Source organism: Malus sylvestris, chromosome 17 (assembly GCF_916048215.2).
Source record: "Malus sylvestris chromosome 17, drMalSylv7.2, whole genome shotgun sequence".
Lineage (NCBI taxonomy): Eukaryota > Viridiplantae > Streptophyta > Magnoliopsida > Rosales > Rosaceae > Malus > Malus sylvestris.
Genome location: NC_062276.1, coordinates 23,508,566 through 23,531,076, shown reverse-complemented (window position 1 = coordinate 23,531,076; position 22,511 = coordinate 23,508,566). Strand labels below are relative to the sequence as shown.

The 22,511-nt window shown below is 37.6% G+C and overlaps 1 protein-coding gene and 1 pseudogene across 1 annotated transcript in view; one reads left to right on the top strand and one right to left on the bottom strand.

Annotated features, from left to right (window-relative positions):
- The first annotated feature begins 13,110 nt into the window (after positions 1-13,110).
- LOC126610179 (uncharacterized) overlaps positions 13,111-22,511 on the top strand; it is a 52,753-nt gene continuing 43,352 nt past the window's right edge. Inside the window, exon 1 of the mRNA XM_050278169.1 lies at positions 13,111-13,116. The gene's annotated coding sequence lies outside the window, so the exon portion shown is untranslated. The remainder of the gene's footprint in view (positions 13,117-22,511) is intronic.
- LOC126610180 (uncharacterized acetyltransferase At3g50280-like) lies at positions 14,195-15,832 on the bottom strand (annotated as a pseudogene).

Here is a 22,511-nt window from a genome sequence, read left to right as displayed (position 1 = left end):
ATCCTCAATTTTATTTTTCCCTCTCATTCCTATGCATGAGAAATAACATATGATGTTATTGTCTTCATAAGTAGCCAAGTTAGTCTTTTTCTTGAAGTATGTACTACCATTTTTATTTTCTCTAACAAATTAATAATTTGACAAATGCTTATGGTGTTATTGTCTCCAAAGCAGTGCATTAATATAAGAAACATGTTCATAATACTCATAAAAAAAATGCTCAAGATAATTACATATTTTTCATAATGTCATAATAATCCCAATACATTTTCACAAAATGATCCTTAAAAAGTTGGAAAACATAAGAGAATTTACCATACATAATGTATAAAACCCATAGAATCTCGATTACAAAATATGGGCATTCCACTTAACCAAACACAAGCAAAATAAGGTTTTAGTTATCAAAACAAAAGTACAAACATTCTGCTCAAAGCGCACATGACACATGGAGATCAACTACACTTTCCATGGCCTTCCTCATTTGGTTGGAATCTTGTACCTAAACCTATTTTCATTTTTGATGGCTGGTTGAGGGTGTGATGTAGAAGTAGCAACTTGAGGTTATGCTTGAGATACATACCTTTCTCTTGTAACCTAAAAAAAAAAAAAAATCAGTTAAAGCATTAACATAAATCCAGTTGAAATATAAAAACTTTACTTGAGATGCATGCCTTCCTCTTGTATTTTCATTTAAACCTATAGAATAGAAAATGATGTACTTACAGAAATTAGCATTAACATCATATGTCATTTCTCATGCATAAGAATGAGAGGGAAAAATAAAATTAAGGATAGGAATTAGCGGGAAAAAATAGAGGGAAAATTTTGTTTTTTATTTATTTTCAATTTTTTAATCATTTTAATAGTGAAATGACTTAACTACCCTCACATGTTGTGCACATGGTCTCACTTAACAGAAATATGGATGGATTTGTAAACACGAATTTTCCTGTGATGAATGAAACAAGAAAACGTGTACAAAATAATATTTTGTATTAATTTTGGGGTTACAATCTCTTTTACAATTTGATCATTTGATTCTATCTTCGTAAGGTGTAGATTTATGGATGAGTTGTTGATCCAAAAGGTTGTCGGGGCTTGGTTTAGGGATGAACAGTGGTGCAGATTTGTTGATGTTGTTGATTCAAAGGATCATCGGGGCTTGATCTTAGATGAATAGATTTTCAAGGGCCTTTGGAGCTTGATCTTGATGAATGAGGATGAACGGATCTTCAAGGGCCTTCGGAGCTTGATCTTGATGAACAATTGTGTGGATTTCTTCCAGGGCCGTTGGGCTTGATCTTAATGAATGAGGATGAACGGATCTTCAAGGGCTTTCGGGACTTGATCTTGATGAACAGTTGTGTGGATTTCTTCAAGGGTCGTTAGGCTTGATCTTGATGAATGAGGATGAACGGATCTTCAAGGGCCTTCAGGGCTTGATCTTGATGAACAGTTTAGGATTTCTTCAAGGATTTGACGAAGAACAAAGAGAGATTTCTTGATCCTTTGGGATTCTTGGGAATTTGGGAGGTTGGATGCTTGAAAGCTTTAAAGTTTCATAACTTTAATGATTTGGGGAATTCTCTTCAAATTTGGGAGTAGAGAAATGTATATGTGAATTGGCCATTTGATTGGATGAAATGACCTTGTATTTATAGAATTTTTCAAGGCCTAATTTTGAATATCATATTCAGATGAATAAATCATTTCTGGCAGGTGTTGACATGTGTCCTATTTGATGACTTTTCTGATTTTTTTTTTTTTTTTTTTGTTAAGTCACACGACACGTGTAAAATTTATGTGACACGTGAACGTTGAAATTTTAATGCATTGGTTAACATTTATTTCACCAAAATTTTGATGTCTACAAATACCCCCACTTCAAGGCGCGTCGTATACATGTGCTTGTCATGTGTAGAATATGCATTTTGAAGTCCTTTAATGTAGATGTTGATCCAAGGATCATCGATGCTTGATCTTGAATTGGGCTGAAAATTTCTTCAAGGGCTGTGGGGGCTTGATCTTGAATTTGGCTAGAAGATTTTATGATTTCCTCCAATTGTTGATTTTCCACAGGCTTAATATTGAACTGGGCTGGAGAGTTTTCTGGTTTCCTCCAAAGGTCTGAACTTACTCTTTTTATCTGGGGCTGAATTTGATTTAAGGATGGTGGATACTTGATCTTGAGTTGGACTTGTAATTTCTTCAAGGGCACGTGCAGTTGTTGCATTTGTTGATTATCCACAAGCTTGATGTTTCATTGTTACTCATCTTATCTATTCTCTAGGCAGATATGAATGAATACTCGAGAGCGATGCTAGGTAACCTATCAAGGAAGGGGTTCCAGGCAGTCGGTTCCTGATTGGAATCTTGATTCCAAGTGCTGACAAATTGCTCTCATTCTCATTGTCCTGTAGGTAAGAATACGGACAAAGAAAAACATAGGAGAAAACATGATCTGAGATACTTTTGTTTTTGAAGAAGCAAGGGTGATTTGACGGCGTTGCACGACGAGACTTTGCTCTTTGGCGACGGTACCAGCGAAAGGTTGTTGAAGCTTCTCGAGCTCTTTGATTAGAGCAACGACGTCGGGCTTGGATTTGACTTAGACTCCTCTGTCTGGATTATGCAGTTCTGCAGGGAATGGCGTTGTGCTACAGTGATTTGTTTCAGCTTATCATGTTGCATTCTTCTCTGCTTGTTCCAATCTTCTCAGGAAAACCTCGCATCTCGGCCTTCTTCAAAAGCCTTTGCAAGTTTATTTCAGTAGGTCTCCGAAGGTACTCTGTGGTGTAGAGAGATTCAATTGCAGAGCAAAACCTTATCAGAGACTCAATAATAGTTGATTTACCCATCCTCACTATCTCATCCACTTGGTCTGCAGATGCTCCATATGCAAGCATCCATAAGGCAGCAATAATTTTTTGCTCAAGAAGGAGCCCGTAACACCAAAAGCATCATTCTTTTGCACAAAGTAAGAATTATGGTTGCAAACAGCAATCATGATTTTATTGAACAAATGTCGTTCTATTCTAAAGCGACGTCCAAAGTACGTATCAGGGAATCCACCGTTACGGACAAAATAATCGTCCAAAAGATCCTTACCTTGTCATTGCCTGCTTTTATCAATTTTTGTGGAATGACTAGGCCTGCAGATCTAAGCCACAACGTGGATGACTCGATGAGAATGTGAGGCTCTTTGGCTTTTTGCTTCGCCATCTTTCCTTCTACGCTCCTCATCCTCATCCTCATCCATCTCATTTTGGGCCACTTGGAGATTGAACATTTCTTTCCCTTGCTTAAACAATTCTTTCTATTGCTCCTCGATTTCCCACAACATTCTTGAAGAAGAAGACATTGTAAGAAGGAAGCAGAAACTATGAATAATGATAGATATTTTGATTTTAGTGTGTGATTTCTTAGGATGGATGGTGGGTTATATGGAGGACAAAGAAATGATTAGGTTGTAGATAATGTCACGTGGCATGCCGTCATTTGTTAAAAATCTGATCGAAATCTATCATCGAAGATTGTAAACAGATTATAACACGTGGCGTGACATGATTGGTTAAAAATCTAATCAGAAATATATCCTGAACAATTCTAAAAAGGTAACGACACATGGCACGACGGCATTGGATAAATAATGACTTGCCCTAGGGGGCCTTTGCATCGTTGGAGTTGCTCTTATAACTGTTGGAAAATTTAATAATAATATTATTATATTAAATTTATTAATTGAATTGAAATTAGAAGTGAAGCCTTTTGGTAGAAAGATATGTTTGCTTAAATAAAGTGTTGCAACTTCTGACTCTTCATTAATAGTCACATGTTTTCCAAAAAGATATTTCACATTTTATGAAGTGTTGCAACTTTTGACTCTTCAGTGTATCAAATCCTGATTTACGGTTGGATACTATGTATATACTTGAAAGGCTTACTTACACTTGTTGACTTTTTTAAGTTTGCAGTTTTTTAAGTCTATAGATTTAAACAGACATCCATAGATTCTTGGTTGGTTTCGACTGACCAATTAGAAGTCTCGAAGTGCCTTTTGAAACTAATGCAACCCTTTTAAAGGTTACATCGCTGATCAAAGGACATGATTGGTGTCTTGGGTATTATACAGAACTGGTACATGAAAGACATGAGAGAGATTACCAAATTTGGTATGTAATATTCTCAGTGTGGTGTTCGGTTGCATCCTTTACCGTTGCATATTCGTGTTCAACAGACATGAATAAAACTTACAGAGATATATATCATGACTATGATCCTATTCCTGATAAGAATTTAACGAAAAGGCATGATCATTCAGTATGGGTCATTTGGTACTTTCCAAATGAATTACCGGGTTTCAGAAGTCGTGACTCTCTTTCATTAATATTGATATATGTGTAATCGTATGTCATTTGAATTAATTATAAACTGCTTGGAGATGTCACCCACCAAACTGGTACTTTTCTTTATTACTTGCGTGTTTTTCTTATTGCAAAACTGCTACATGGCAGTACCTTTTCTAGGCGGTGGTATCTAGCAGTGAAGTTAAATCAGTTAACAATGGATGCATATAGGAATTTTTCTGTGAAATGTACTTGCATAAGTTTGTTTACTGAGAAATACGTCTGTCAACATGAAGGGTATAAACCAAAACCACAATATTGACTGGTGAATTTTATTGGGGTTTTTAAATTGAACAGATGCATCACTTGTCATTGTTCCATTAAAAGGGATTAATATGGCTTAAATGGTCCGTGTGCAAGGAATTCATCATTTCAGAAATGAAAGTGGCCTAATGTCACATCCCCGCCTGGGGCGGACCACTTCCCAGGCCCGTTCCACCACCGTAGCATGATATTGTCCGCTTTGGGCCCCGACTACGCTCTTACGGTTTTGTTTTTGGGAACTCACGAGCAACTTCCCAGTGGGTCACTCATCCTAGGAGTGCTCTGGCCTCCTTCTCGCTTAACTTCGGAGTTCCTACGGAGCCCGAAGCTAGTGAGCTTCCAAAATGCCTCGTGCTAGGTAGGGATGAGAATATACATTTAAGGATCATTCCCTTGGACGATGTGGGATATTACAATCCACCCCCCTTAGGGGCCCGACATCCTCGTCGGCACACTTCCGGCCAGGGATTGGCTCTGATACCATTTGTCACATCCCGACCCGAGGCGGACCATTTCCCCGGCCCGTTCCATCACCGTAGCACGATATTGTCCGCTTAGGGCCCCGACTATGCCCTCACGGTTTTGTTTTTGGGAACTCACGAGTAACTTCCCAGTGGGTCACCCATCATGGGAGTGCTCTGGCCTCCTTCTCGCTTAACTTCGGAGTTCCTACGGAACTCGAAGCCAGTGAGCTCCCAAAAGGCCTCGTGCTAGGTAGGGATGAAAATATACATTTAAGGATCACTCCTTTGGGCGATGTGAGATGTTACACCTAATTAATGATATATATATGTATCATATACCGTGTAGATGCAAAATTAATTTCAAGAAACAGAAACAAAACTCAATAGTTGTGGAGCAAAAAATAATCACAAAGCGACATGTAGATTTTTGGGTGAAGATGACAAATTTACCCTCAAGGCATACCGGGTCTCCTACACGTGAGCAGTGAAGAATCATCCATCAACTAAATCAGGAGTACCCAAAATAGATAACAAGTTCAAATTTGCTCATCCATCCTCATTCCATAACCTCCAAAACCTCCCAAAACATTTCTTTTATTATGATAATTAGCCAATTAATATATTTATACCTAATTAATATATTAATTGCTAAATGAATCACCAAATAACACCAAAAAACACACTTAAAGGCCGGCCACACCCCATTCCCTATATATATATGATCCTGTTTATTCTAAAAAGCTAAGTTCCATACTTTTGCAAAACTCCCAAAAACTTTCCAATAATTTTTCTCTCTAAATTTTAACTTTGGCATCGGAGGTTCTTCGGCCAAAGCCCCCCATTCATCGTGGGCGCTTGAGACTCTTGGCCTTGACCTAAGGTGTTAATTGTTTTGTAGGTGCAATTTTGTTCAAGAAGAAGGAGGAAATTTGCATCCACAATAGTCTGTTCTTAATTAGTTTGCTTGATGAGTATATGAACGTTGCAAATATATGTGATGACAAAAGAAGTATTCCCTCAAAGGGCAGAAACTTTAGATCATGTTTGGTCTGATAATTAGAAGCCTAATTAAGGAGACAAGTTCATATGGCTAAGGGCAAATAAGTAGCCAACAAGTGCATCTCCTTAGAAGGGCTAGTGAGACGTAATGGCTTATGAAGATGGATGAGAGAAATTTATCTACATAAGTTTTCTATTTCTTTTAAGTATGATGAATGAATTATTGATGGCAAAGAAAAGCAACCACAATGTAACAGAATTATGGGGGGTGGCTTAGCTATTTTTGAGAAATGAAATAAACTTAAAAAGAATGTAAAAGTAATTTGCTTCTAGAAAGAGATAACGATTATCTCTTATAATTGAAGTTTTAAGGTATTGAAAGGTTAGAGATCTTCTAGCAAGTACCTTAAATATAGGGGAATTTACCCAAGTGATAGTAAATTACTTATCAAGTCCGAACACATGTTTGGAGGAATTACATTGGAACAACTAAACTCAAATGAAATATAATTTCATAAATGGAAGTGTACACCATAAGAGATAGTCATCAATCTAGTGGATCCAATTAATTAAAGGTTTGGCTAGAGAGTAAGTTGCATCATCAAGGGGAATGGGCTAAAAGCTTACGTCTTAAGAATCGCTATAATGGCAACCCAACTTAGCTGACTGGAGATCCCAAGATCTAGGTTCAAAGGGACAACCGAATTGTGGATGATTCAATGGGAGCACTGCTGAGATAATCTTCTACTCATGTCATATGATGAAACAATGCTATCTGCAGCGTATTTAGGATAAGTTTTGCTTTTAATTATTCATATACTTGAAAATAACAAGTCGGGTATTGCAGGATACTCTTAATGGGAAATCATCTATCTTGAGTGAGGAATGGGGCCATTCCTTTGAGAATTTTTTGAAGGGCTTAGTTCTCTAAAAGCACTCACGAGAAACCAAGAATTGTTCAAGGTAAAAATGAACACAACCGAGCAACCGCGAGATGTTTGGAAGGGCATTGTGTGCTTACTATTGTCTTGGTTTACACAAACGGCTGAGCAGTTCAAGACATCGTGTTCACTGATTAGCCAAGTAAATCAGATAATAATTCACTACGGAAGGTTCAAAGCCAAAAGCCACTTATCCTGATGCGGTACTTTTCCTACTGAATTCTCTCTCTAGCAGTTCGTCACGCAATGTTACACTTTCTCTGGATCTGTAATATAAATAAATCATTTTATTGTGCAAATATATACTGAATTATGAAAAACTAAACAATAAACTAGCCATGAAATGAATGTTTTTGGTACATGCAGTCATGATCAAATGTATTTGCAAATATAACTGTAAACTTAAGAGTACATAGAGAGGTGACAGTTTGTTTTATTCATACCAGAGCCCACATTTGTACACATAAACTTTGAGCAGCTATAAGTACAGTTGCAAAGATTATCCGGTATCGACATTTCGTGCTTGCATTTCCCTACACAAAGGGAGGCACACCAAAGAGGCCTAGTCATATTGCACTTTGAATAACATTTCCCGTAGCAATCTTTGAAAACCGATGGAGCTTCTTTCCCTTCGACTGCTGCAAGTATCAACAGCATCAGTCCAACGATAAGCACAAGTCTCTCAGTAACCATTTTCTTCTTAGGCTCTAATAAACTACTGCTCTTTCTCTCCAAACCTCTTTGTGAATCAAAGGCTGAGAAAAATTCTAGAATTTATGGCATCGATATCATTGACCTACCAATAAATGTACCCTAACTTTAAAGTTAACCAGTGATGCTTAGTTTCTTGCTCAGAAAATCTACTCATACTAGTTTTGCGTTTACTGTTGGATATCTTACTTTTTCAATTGCCTTATTTGTTTGACTTTCATTAATATTGTTCTTCTTGTCATTAATTGATGTGTAAAAAGATTGTTGATAAAAGCTAAGAGGATTCTCTCAAAAGTAGAACTCTTCATGGATAGTTGTCACTTCATAATTTAACGTTAGTTCAAATACCAACATTATAAAATGTTGTGTAAAAACATAAGGTGACCGAGAATCCATGAACAATATCACTTTTGAGAAATTCCCCTTTAACATTTCTCAATATTGTTTTGTAGGATATTAGTCAATGACAATCAACTCTCAATTAATGCATTTCTTCATCTTTTTAAAATACAATGATATCTTCATAGTAATAACTAATGAGGAGGAAATATATTGATTTCAAACCCGCCATCTACGAGATTCGGAATTAAAATCTCTCACTTATAAGTGAAGATAAATATTATTAGACCATAATATAAAGTGACAATGCCCTTCTTATCATTCTAGAAAAGTGTATGCATGTAAAGAACCATATACTAAAGTCCTTAAAAACAAATTAACCACTAATATCTTTTAGATATGTTGAGAATTTGCTAAGTGTACTGCTAAAGTCTAAAGGCCAAATATGTTTTCTGAAAATTGATGAGGACATATGAGAAATATCATGTGTTTTTTTTTAAATTTAAAAGCACTTTTAGTTTTTTTTTTTTAAATTTAAAAGCACTTTCAGCTATTTTAAAAGTACTTTTAAACAAGTCTTAAAACATACATGTGATAATTGTATACCATTATATGCTACTTACTATTGTGACTGGTGGTAATAATTGTGAATGAAAATGCAGTATAAAAAGAATCGGTACATTTATTTTTTGTGGTTAATTTTTTTATAAATCGATTGCCATGTGTTAGGTATGATAAATATAATTATAGAGGATTTATATATAAGTTTAATGACCATTTAAAATAGGATTTTATAAGATATATAAGTGTTACTAGAGTGCAATACTGTAGTAACAGTTGTCTATCGTCCAACAAATGTTTGTAGCGTTTTTTTATGACAAGCGATTACTACTCTGATAAAGACTATATAGGGAGAGGAAAAAGTTTGAACACTGGATGCATAGGTTGAAGAGGAAAGTCCTATATTTCGAAAGCTCTTTTCATTGAAATACAAGTTTTCATACCCTTATAATTATTAGAAAGTTTTATTTTGGTAATTAAGCTAGCATAAATTGTGCTAATAGTCTTTTCCAATTTCAGCAATAGATAAATAAGGGGTAATGCTAGGGAGATCAATTTAGTATATTAGTGATGTTGCAAATGATGCATACAACCAATGTACAATGTGATAAACTCATTAATTGATATGACATGCACATAACACGCCACATCAGATAGTACACCAATGTAGTGTAAAAATTTAGTCTCCCTAATATTTTTCTAAAAGGAAAACTTTTACAGATTATTTTCCATATATATAAAAGACCATAAATATGTACATCGAATGAGGCCAGATATACCTGACTAATATGTGTATATATACTCTCATGTGGTCGTTCTTTAAACAAATAAAGAAAACCAAATACAAGAAAAGGCAAAAAAAAATATAAAGGCAGAAAAATATGAAGGCAGTTGTGGTTATTATGTTTTTCCTATTGTTTGCTGGGGAATCATATGCAAGTTTTGATAAATGTTATGCTAATTGTTACTTTCTATGCATCTTAGACATGAAAAAGAGAATTCCTTACGTGCCTAAGAAATTTCTGCCTTGCGCCTGGAAATGCATGAAGACCTGTTTGGTTCGTGGACCCTCTGCCAACCTTTACTACTACAATCTTGGTTGTTCAATGGATGCTTGTGCTGATTCTTGTGACGGTATTAACTAAGGCGTACAAATTTAATTAATTTTTGTTCTCTATATGAACAATTTTGTTAGTTTTTTTATTGATCGATTAATCTAATTAAATGGCACCTACCTACAAATGAATTGTAATATGACAGATTCAACGAAGATGGAAGGGTGCGTGAACCAGTGCTCAAACACTAGTTGCATTGTCAAAAGCTTTTAGCCTCCATAGTTATCTATATTTTTTCTCCAAATAATAAATAAATGAGAAGAGAATAACAATTATGAAGTTCATGTTAATTGTAAAGTTTAACTTTCATTAGTTTTCTTGGGGCACTTCTATCTCCCTAGTTATTCTTATCCATCAAGTAACTACATCTAATAACAAAAAAATATGTTGTAGTTAATATCGTTTATTAAAAAAGAAAGAAAAAAAGTATAATAAGGGATCTATTAATGACACTCCAAGATTTTTTTATTTTATTTTTTGTGTGTGTACATACGATAAGAGATCACTCAGAAATTAGCTCAAAGAGTTATTACAAACAAGGCAAGTCCTAAAGGCCCCATTAATGTTCTTTGGGCACCTCTCTTGTTACAGCTCGTTTTTAGTTTTATCGTATATTACTCACTGCGTGTGTAAAATTACCAAATGCCCTTGAAAGGCATAAGGTTTTCCTATAGTTGACTTTTTGACTCAAGTTTGTTTTATTTTTTTTAGTATTTTATTTTTATAGTACTCGTCAATACGAACATGTAGACATAGACATAAAAAATACCAAATTGGAGAATCGAATAGAAGCGTATTAAAAAAATTGAAAAAAAAGCAGTGTTGACTAAAAAAAGTCAAAATCGAGTAAAAAATCAAACCAGACTAGCTCAGACCAATTCCAATCCCAGTTTTTGTAGTACCAACAATGGGTGTAAATCAAACCGAACCGAGGATATAATTAATTCCTTAATTAAGTTTATTATTTATATACTTGAGTCACCCAATGATTGGTTAAAACCAACTAGATTTATGTGGTTTCACCTGGTGCATATACACTGAATCCTTTCTTATTAGGTTTCCATTACTCTGTTATGAACAATGTTTGGTTACTCAAAGATGAGTAGAAACTCCTACTCAAAATTCATCTTGTTTGAATCACAGAACTTTGTGCTTATGATCAGAATCGTTCATATTATGACTCACAATGTAAAAATCATCTTTGCAAAAAATGAATTAGAACTAAGGTTGTAGACCGTACATAATGTTTTTACCAATTTCGTTCATTTTTTTGGTACACTTTGATAACCAGACAACCTCAGTTTTAATTAATTTTTGTAGAGGCAATCTTTCTAAAGTGATTTATAATGTGAACGGTTCTGATTATAAACACAGTTCTATAAATCAGTAATGAACAATTTGAGTAGGAACTCCTACTCCTCCTTTGAGTAGCCAAGTATTATTCCTCTCATAGACTCAGACTCTCTCTCGAAGTTAAGGAAATTGTAGTAATAGTCCTTTAACTTTAACCTAATTGGAGAAATGATCCATTAACTTTAACCTAATTGGAGCAATGTTCCTTTAACTTTAACCCAATTGTAGCCATGGTCATTCCAATATAACTCATTGTGACATAATTTTGATGGAGTTGATGAAAATGACCATAGTTGCACATTTTGATGAGTTAAGAGACCAATGGTCATGGATTTTTAGTTGATGGACCATTGCTACAATATTTTCCTTGAAGTCAAATCATTCATCCCTCACTCTCTTTCAATTTCACTCACTACAGTCTCCTCTTTTACTATTTTTCTCTTGAAGTCGAATCAAATCCTCTATCTCTCAAAGTTCAATCATTCCTCACTTTCTTTTTCAGTTTCACTCACTTCAGTCTCCTCCTTTCTCTCTCTAGAAATCAGATCGAATCCTTACCCTCAGACAATCAAACTCATTTAATAGTGATTTTGTCTCATTGAGACTCAAGAACACCTCTTCCTCTGCCACCCCCAAAAGGTATGATGTTATTTTAGGGCAGTTTTATATGATGGTTTACTCAAAGGCCTTTCAAATAAAATGTTCCCTAAGATTTTCATAAGTCCTCACTTTCGTCCTTAAGATTGAAAATCAATAGAAGTGATCCCTAAGTTTGTTCAGCGTACATCATTTTGGTCATTTTGAAAAAAGATCTTCGTTACATTGAGGGTGTTTTTGTCCAATCAACTTCCTCACTTACTTTTCCATTTAACATAGATTTTTCATGAAATGATCAAAATGATTGATCATGGACAAAGTTAAAGACCACTTTTATAGATTTTCAATGTTGGGGACCAAAGAAAGGACTTATGCAAATCCCAATGACGATTTTGGGTTAAAAAGCCTTATTCAGACTGATATGGGTATTCAAATTGAATTGTTGATTGTCTTATTGATTTGGGTTTATTCTAGTGTGTGCTGGGTTATCAAATTGATTAGGGTTTATTCGAATTGTTCTGGTATCATATTGATTAGGGTTTATTCTAGTAAGTGCTGGATTTTCAAATTCGGGTTATTCAAATTGATCTGGAATTGGTCTGGGTTTATGTAACGGCTCTCTGAGTTTTTTTATATCTGCATATGTGTGTTGCGGTGGGTGAGTTAACGACACGTGTGTTCTGGGTTTTCTTATTGATTTGCATATGTGTTTATGGGTTTATTTAACAGCTCTCTGAGTTTGCTTGTTGAATTTCTTATGGATAATGACATGGGCTTGCGGTGAGCGAGTTCTCTGGGGTGAAGGTTGATTGAATAGAGCAATATAACTGGTGTGTTGGCTTTACATTTCTATGTTCAAAATGTTTGATTGTGTACTTAAATTGAGATGTTAATAATTGGTGTCTTTCTTGTTTCTGAAATTTGATTGTTGTATGTTCATTTTTTGCTTCAGTAGTTAAATCACAAACGTATCAGTGCTCAGTGATTCTCATATGAAAACCTAACCTATGTATGATGTTGGTATGTTGGTATGTACTTTCTTGGAGGCACATCTAGCACTCGAGCTCCAAAAACTATTCAGTACTAGCAGCTGCCAAGGAAGGAAGGAACTGCCAATGCTTGCTTGCTACCAAGGAATTGCAGTGCTTGCTACCAAGGACTTGCTAGTATTGCTTTGCGTTTATTATGATCTTTCGGTTTTTAAGTTTTGAATTGGTTTGTAGAATTATGACTTTATCTTATGCATTTTGATTTGGTTTTTGAAAAGGATTTGCTTTCATTTGGTTTGTATATTGATTTAAAATTTGATTTTTTTGCTTCTTGGACTAATTGAATGCAAGCCTTCAGTTTGGACATTTGGGTTGTTGATTACATGCAACTCTATTTTCTTAAAACCCAATACAGTAGAAAGAAAAAAGAGTTATATGCTCTCAGGCCCAAAACCGTCTATGAAAGCGAACCGAACTAGATCAATCTAGTCTGGTCCGATTTGGTTCTCATAGTCAATATTAGGAAAAACTAAATCAAATTGAAATTGTAAAAAAAAATCGGTTCAGTTTCGATTTGGAGGGTGAGCTGGATTGAACCGGACCATGCCCACACTTACGAACAAGTGAGCACAAAGAAACTGAAAACGGCTCTTCGACTTAGACCTAGTTTGGGAGTGAGGTGCTTAAAAAAAAAGCACCCATGAAAAAAAGCTGTGAGGGTTTTAGGTGTTTGGTAAACTGAAAAAAAAGGGCTTATTTTGGAAGCTGCTGTGAGAATAAGCTGAAATCAAAGGAAAAAGCTGAAGCTGCTATTTGTAGCTTTGGAAAATTGGTTTTTTTTCAAAGCACTCGAAGCTACAGTGCTTCTTTAATGAAAAGACCCACTATTAGACTGCTTTTTTTCTTCCAAAAACACTTTTACAAAAAAGTTTACCAAACACTCTGCTGATTTATTTCACAGCCGCTTATTCTCACAGCACAGCCGCTTATTCTCACAGCAGTTTTTTTTCAAAGCACAGCAATACCAAACCAGCCCTTAGTTATAACATTTATTAGTTTAAGTTCACTTTAGTCCTAACGGTATAAATTAATTTAGGGTTTTTATTTTGAAAACCCTCACTCTCTCTCTTCCCTCTATTCGCTCTCTTCCTCTCGACAACTCTCTCCCTTTCTTAGAAACACAGTTGGCAGTCGGCGCAGTGAGTCCGCCGTCACAACCACTACCACTAGAATTCTTGTTGTTTATTTGATGAAGTTTTCTTTCAAATTGACTTATGAGCTTTTATTGATGATTTATGAGATTTGACAACCATCTTTATTGAGCATGAGTATGACTATGAAATTGATTGTTTATGACTACATGGTATGCATTTCTACATTAGTTACGTGTTTAATTTTAATACATACAACTAATAGTACACTAGTATGATCTTTAAGCTAATAGACGCTAGCTATGCAATCCTTAAATCAATTAATTGTAAATTATCGTTCCTATGGAAAAACACCCAGAAAATAAAAATATGTGCACAATAAATAAAAAAACCCCAAGAACTCCCCAATTTTCTCTAAAAAGAAAACGAAAAAAACAATAGAAAACTGAAGGTGCTCAAAAAAAAAAAAAAAAAAAAGTTCATTTGGACAAGCTGGCCAAGAACTCTGCGTCCTCGGCCAAATCTTGCTGTGTCTGAGGTGGCAAACAAGCTTCAAACTCTATACTTCCATCTTCTGCCCCAGGAGCCACTGTCAACTTTCCCTCAGCCTTGTTGGATGAGCCACTTTTAACTGCCAGAGGCCTTCCCCAACCAAATTCATTACCGTACATATTGAACCGCGGTGAGCTTCCCGTCCCGAATGAGTAATCGCTTGCCAAATTATTCAGTTGGAACAGTTTTGGACTCTCTATCCATTCCTCCAAATACTTTCTCACCTCGTCTTTCGTCTTGGAAGCAATCATCTTGTTTATTTCCCAAGCCGCCCAGCCTAGTCCGTGCTTGAGGAAATCGATCACGGTGGATGTCGCCGTGCCAAACTGAACCAGATTTCCGAGGTACTCTTCAGGTAAAGGCGATTGGAATCTTTGTCTTAAGCCTATTTGTAAGGTATACTTGGTCTCTTGGTCGGGGTTGAAATGTTTGTTGCGGATTATGGACAACCAAAGATGAGCCAAGAGTGCTTGAAGGGATGAGATCTTAGTGGTGCCCATCTCAGCATTGGCTTTGGCTTTGAGTTGAGCAATTTTTTCTTTCGAAATTTAAATATTCTTTGATGGAGGGCGGCGGGTGGTGTGGAAGACCTATTTTTCGGGATTTGATTGTGAAAGTTTGGAATTCGAACCGGAAAATCAATGATGCCGTCAAAAAATTCACGGCTGAAAATAGGAGGAGGTTGCGAAATTTTACCACAATTTGCAGTACTAGTTTCTGCATGCCGAGAGATTTCTGACCAAGTATTGAAGAAAAGCCAAAATGTTGATCCATCAACGACAGAGTGGTTCATAGTGAAACCTATGAAAATGCCATCAACCAGCTCAGTTACTTGTACTGCAAGCAAGGGTTTGGACACGCCTTCATAGTTCAAAACTCCATTCATAAAAAAGAATGAGTGAACAATGTCACTGGGAACCAAAACAGGGTCAAGAATATCAGCAACCGTGACACCATCAGCAACAGCATAGACAAATTGGGCTCCGGTGCCATTGCAATCGACGGAGAAGGAGGTGGTGTTGTCGTCTTCATTTTCGGTGATGGCAAGACGGCCGGCAAGGGGATAGAAGATGTCCAGTGTGAGGGAGAGGGAGGCTTGTAGGTGTTGGATCAAGCTTTTGTTTGGGTACTTGTCATAAGTAGTGGAGTTTGGTTTGTGGAAGAGAAGGCCCTTTTGGGCGTAGCCGAATAGGATGAACTGCAGATCCCATGGGGTTAACTCAATTCTCTGAGTGGACTCGTTCTGGCTTGTGGGTTGAACAGTGGTTGTGGAGATGCAGCGCACGTGTCCCATCGATCAATATTTCTGTTTGAAAAGAGCACACTTGACTTGGCGACTACTTGTAAACTTTTATAGGTAAGGAGGCAGCATGAGTCACACGCTGCCTCTTATTCAAAACTTATTTGAGCCCTTGCCAATTACAGAACCAAAAATGCCCGATGATTTAAAACGTGGATGGTAACTGGTGGTGACTCATCACATAATGAGAGGACCACTTTCAATTGTCTGGCAACTGGAGTCATCAATCAACCAAATCTTCAAATATTTGAGTGGAAAATTAGTTATCATTCGTTTGAAAATGTTTTTAAAATAATTGAAAGTGTTTTTTGTGAAATTGATTTTGACTTTCAAAAGCAGTTAAGTACTTTAAAAGGGCATTTCACTTATGTTGGGTAGCAAATCCTATTTGCCTAGTCCTTTCCTGATACTCTTAGGGTGCGTTTATTATACCTGACTATCTTGGACTGGACTAACTTCATGAACTAAGTTGGATTGGCTTGCCATGGACTAAGTAGTATAAGGATAATGAAACGTTTGGTGCAATGTCGGATCAAATGACGGATTAAATTATTTTAGAGTTAAAATACTTTTTTTGTCATTTTTAATTCATTTTATTAATCTTTTATTATTATTAATACACACTTTTTTTTTTATTTGACTCTCTCCCCCAAACCCACTATTTTTATTCTTTGGTTTGCATTATGTTCTTCGCAAGCCCATATTTTCTCCCACTAATAATCAAACCCATAAACTCTCTTCTTTTCATTTGCTTTCTCTTCAATTAAAACCCATATTTCTCTTCTATTAATTTACTTTCTTTCCAAATCAAACCTAGAAAAATCCCAATTTTTTTTTCAATTTGCAGAGGCTTGGATCGTCGGATTTGCAAATTGATTTCTACTGATCATCGGGTTTGCAAATTGATTTCTATTGATCTCTGGAAATCAATGACAAACTTGCGGACGCATCTTCCTGGTGGAGTGCTTAACGACCTCAAGAAGGACGCGACGATCGGAGAAGAAAAGCTTAATGGCAGTGGGTTGGAGATCTGTGGAAGACAACTGAGGACGTCGAAGCCTTAGTATGATGATGATGCGAAGCACTGGTCTTAGCAATCCCATCCTTTTTGCCTGGCCTCGCTAAGCTTAGCTAGTGAAGAGTTTAGTCGGAACGAGTCCGAGCTAGTCCCATTAAACTCAGTCCTGGCTTGCACCAAACACAGATTAATATTCTTAGCTAAGTCTATCTAGTCCAGTGAGGATTAGTGTGTGCAAACAAACACGCCCTTAAATGACATAACTTCATAATATTTCAACTATAAAAATTATACTCTAACTTTATATGTAAAACTTCAAAATATAATATTTTATATTTTTATTGTATTTTACTTTTGTGATAAATATATATTTTCCCTTCACACACCTCCATGAGAAGGGAGGATGCATCCATACCTATGATCAAAACGTAGATATTTTCACTATTTTACACCAATCGCTTCCGTTTTCTCGTCTCTAAGCTTTCTGTTCTTGCTCATCACATCAACTTACGGGGCTGTGATCGATAATATTATCTAATTCCTGATTTGTAGAGATCTTTCATGATCTCTGATTGATTCCCAAATCATTTAGATTAGCCTTCCTATTATGTAATCCTTGTACTGTATACCTAGCCCTTGTAACAATATATATTGAATTAGAATTTTTTTTTTTGTCAAATGATAGATTTGTTAGATTAGGAAGCCACTTTTCTCTACCACTGTGGTAGAAGGCAACCCTCAAAACCTATGAGGAATTTAGCCACATACCTCTACTTTCTCTACTTTCTTTGCTGTGCTTTCTGCAATTCCATTGCAGTACCATAATCTTATACTCACAACTCGATCTCGATAGGACACTCATTTAGTTTTATGGAGATATAAATGCTTAAAGGCACTAGCCAAGGAGGGTATAACTGTATGAAACAAAATAAAGTGTATGCTCAAATCAACTCGATCATTGGTCCATATTTCTTGACTATGAAGAAAGTTGAGGTTCTACCATAAAATCAATTGGTAATATGGAGAGTAACCAAACTTCTTATAAGCCCATGCAAGGTGATAACAGTTCATAGAGAACCGAAGAAAGCAGAAAGCTTAGAGAGAAAGAAAGAGAATTGCAGAGAGAGAAAGAGATGAATTTCTGTATATTGCTTGAATGAATGTTACAAGGTTCTTACACACTTATATAGCTCAATGGCTGCCTTATCTTTTAAGCTACTAGTACTAACAGTTCTAACTAATTTTCCCACCAATTCTAACTAACTTCCAAATATATCAACTGCCTTACTTAACAGTTTGCCATATCAGCACTATTTTACCTTTTTGACCATACTACCCTTCTTATCAATCGACACTGGTCAATATCCCCCCTTAATCGTAACTTAGGTTACCAAGTTTAAGATTGTAACAGTGCTTTACAAAGGAGGGACCATGTAACCCCTTCGTCAATATATCTATAGATTGGTCTTCAATGGGAATGTAGGAAACTTCCAAATCACCTTGATGCACTTTCTCCCAAACAAAGTGGTAATCCATATCCAAGTGTTTAATTCTAAAGTGAAACACTAGATTTGCACTCAATGCAATTGTAGACATGTTATCACAATTATAACTAGTGGTGTTGGTAGAAATACCTCTAAGTCTTTAACGACTGCCCTTATCCAAGTTAAATCAACTGCAGTGTGAGCCAAAGCTTTGTATTCAGCTTTGTTTGTACCATACTTGACTAATCCCGAAACTATTGAGCATCGGTCAACGTTATACCGTCAAAGACCTAGAAGAGTTTTCCTACAACTAGGAGGCCAATCATAGGGCGACACGTGTCGACATCAGAAGCCAATCATAGCGCAACACGTGTCAACATCAGAAGCCGATCACAATACGACACGTGTCAATATCAGAATGAAACTAGAAACTCTCTTCTATAAATAGAGATCATTCTCTCACAATATTTCCTAATGTCATTTGTACTAAATCATTCACTAGTACTCACTAAAGGAGAGCTTGAACCTATGTACTTGTGTAAACCCTTCACAATTAATGAGAACTCCTCTACTCCGTGGACGTAGCCAATCTGGGTGAACCACGTACATCTTGTGTTTGCTTCCCCGTCCCTATCCATTTACATACTTATCCACACTAGTGACTGGAGCAATCTAGCGAAGGTCACAAACTTAACACTTTCTGTTGTACCAAAGTCCTCACTGATTTTGTGCATCAACATTTGGCGCCGTCTGTGGGAACGACACTTATTCCCACTCTCTTCAGCTTTGTCAAACTGGTTTCCACCATTCATACACTCTCTTTTGACCAAGCATCCCTTTCCAACATGGGGAGCGAAGGAAGCCACAACACAAAGAATGACACGCCTCTTGCACCTAGTGCGAAGCAACGAAAGAAGGAAGGAAATAGGGTTACTCTTCAAGCTAAAGTCGATGAGCTAGAAGCTCAAAACAACAAGATAGCAATGAAGAATGAGGTCCTCCAAGAGCAGTATGAGAATCTCTTTGAGATGCTCCATGAAACTATGCATACTCAAACACACGAGCTTGTTGCCTCTGTGGACATCAACCATTATTTGGGTGCCCCCCAACACGGAAGGTCACCTTCTTTGACATGGGTATCCCTGATGAGGAGCAAGCTAATTATCAAAACATTGATCAACATGAGACTTCTCTCAACTCAGCTGCTTCGACCCGAAGCAGGAGAAGTAGAGGATGACACCTAATTGTAGAAGGGTTGGAAGGATCGAAAGTTGTTTATCGTGACTACCGAGACTTCCTAAAGCAACGTCGAGAAAATCCCCTCCATATATGCTTGAAGATCAATGACCCAAGGGTTTCTAAAAGACTCGGTCCCCTCCCACGACCCAGGCCAGTTGCCAATCTAGGGAAGGAACGACATGTCCTAGAGGAACATGAAGGTACATGGGACTCTGAGGTATTCCGACAAACTCGCCCTAGAAGTCAGTACGGCGAGTCCAAGGAAAAATCACACGCCCTTGCTCAAACTTTCCTACTTCCAAGAGGCGATGGAGACTTACGAAAGAAAATCCCAATGGTACATGACTTCACACAAGACCTTCTTGTCCTACAGCTCTTTGAGGAAGTAAACAAGTTGAAGGCCGAACATCAGGCCAAGATACCTGACTGGAACCAACTCAGGCCTGGCCCTCTCACAAGGAGGATTCTCGACACCACATTCAAGCGAAGACAAAACAAAAGCTTGGTTTACAACTCTATACTGGAAGGGATGACCCAATTGAACATCTTAACCTTTTTGAGTCCACCATGGTATATCAGATGCACACCGATGAAGAGCGATGTATTCTCTTCCCCTTCACCATTTCTGGCGGAGCTCTAAACTAGTATTGTCGTCTTCCACCTGAGACAGTAGACTCATTTGAGGAACTGAGGAAACTGTTTGTCTCTCAACACATCTTCCAGATCGATCGCTTGCATTCTGCAGATGACTTGTACACTATTCACCAAAAGCTAGACGAATCATTACGTATGTATGCTGGCCGCTTCAACCATGAGTATTCCCGTTGTGCCAAGGCAGACGACAAGACTACCCTCAAAGCCTTCACGGCAGGCCTACGTGACTGTTTCTTCAAGTACATGATTAATGCCAACATTTGGAAGACTTACTCTGAGGTGATGACACAGGCTTACAACCATGCCTCCGCCGAGGCAAGGACATATCAAGGGAAACCCCCCATAGCCACCCCTTATCAGCAAGTAGGGAGTGGAAGCCAGATCCAACCAAATGAGAAGACCTTGACCTTGCAAACGGCAGCGGTGCCTTCCCCTGCCTTACTTAATACTTTGCTAAGTTAACAGACATATCAATCTCAGGGAAAAAGGAAAGATTTCCATCCTCACCAGTCTCATTTTAGTAAAAGGAGTAGGGGACACTACCACGATAATCAAGGGTATCGCCATGATAATCCCCGACCCCAGACAGTTAACACAGTGGGTCAAGCACGTGTCAGGATAACCCCTACCCCGAGGTATGAGGCATACACACCCTTGAATGCCATATGCGTGACCATTTACCCCAGCATAGCACACTTGATACCGAAGCCAAAGCCGAGACACCCGGATTACAAGCCCACGAAGAACAAGGGCACGTTTTGCTGCTACCACGAGCATAACGGCCATGATGGTGAGAAGTGTATCACCCTTCGTGATCATATTGAAGCTTTGGCACGTGAAGGAAAAATCCTTCACCCTCCAAGGGGTAACCATAACCAATGCTAGGTGAATGTGATATATTCCATAAGTGGTGGCACACCCATATCTAAATCTTTCAACAGGGCCATGAAAAATAGTGAACAAGCTTTAAGGTCTGGCCACCAAGTGTTTCACGTGGAAGACACGGGGGCTTCGGTCAATATCATGTTTGCTGAAGCTTTCAGGGCACTTAATGTAGCTGAACACTTGCTTGATCGCTCGATTTCCCCTTTGATAAGCTTCTCCGGTGATATTGTGCAACCTTTGGGGAGCATATACTTACCTTTCACCATTGGTACATGCCCTTACACAGCAACCATTACTACTAATTTCCTGGTGGTTGATTGCCCAACGGTATACAATGTCATCTTCGGAAGTACATGCATCAATGATCTCAAGGCCATGGTATCTACACATATGTTGTTGATGAAATTTCCAACCCCTATGGCAATGGTTACATCAGAGGAGATCAACTTAGTGCACGATCATGTTACAACACTTCGGTCAAGCAACAGCACCTGCCTGTGCCCAAGGAAACCCTTTCTATACATGACCAAGTCATAAAGACCAACCCAGACGAAGCCAACTTGGATCTTCACGGTGGCAACAGCCAACCCGACGATCATCGAGATGACTATTTCACCCATCAAGCACAATCCGCTGAAGAGTTGGAGAAGGTCTTTATCTCAAAAGATTATCCGGATCGCATGGTGAAGATTGGTACCACCTTGTCACCACCCATTCGGTTGGCATTGATTTTTTTTTTTTTTGCAAGAGAACACTGAGGTCTTCGCCTGGTCATATGAGGACATGCCAGACATCTCTCCCGATATAATCTGTCATCGCTTAAGTATTAACCTCAAGACCAAGCCAGTGAGACAGAAGTGAAGATCTTATGACGTTGAACGATACGAGACAATGAAAGCAGAAGTTGAAAAACTTAAAGGCATAGGCTTCGTCCGCGAAGTCAATTATCAACGTGGGTAGTAAATGTTGTCTTTGTTAAGAAGAATCCGACCAAGGAAAGTCTCATACTCCAAAAGGTCTTGTGGAGAATGTGTGTCGATTACACCGACCTAAATAAAGGATGCCCGAAGGATAGCTTTCCTCTTCTTCTCATAGACAAACTTATAGACTATATGGCAGGGTGTGAACTTTTGAGCTTCATGGATGCTTACTCAGGATACAACCAAATCCTCATGAACCCTCCAGACCCAGAACACACAGCCTTCACTACTGACAGGGGACTATATTGCCATAAAGTCATGCCCTTCGGCCTAAAGAATGCAGGAACGACTTATCAGAGACTGGTTAATTCAATGTTTGCCGAACAGATTGGGAAGAGCATGGAAGTTTACGTTGATGATATGCTAGTCAAGAGCAAACATGCTGACTAACACATCACCAACCTATTTGAAACTTTCACTATTCTGAAGAGGTATCGAATGAGGTTGAACCCCAACAAATGTGCCTTCAGCGTAGGCTCTGGCAAATTCTTAGGCTTCATGATAAG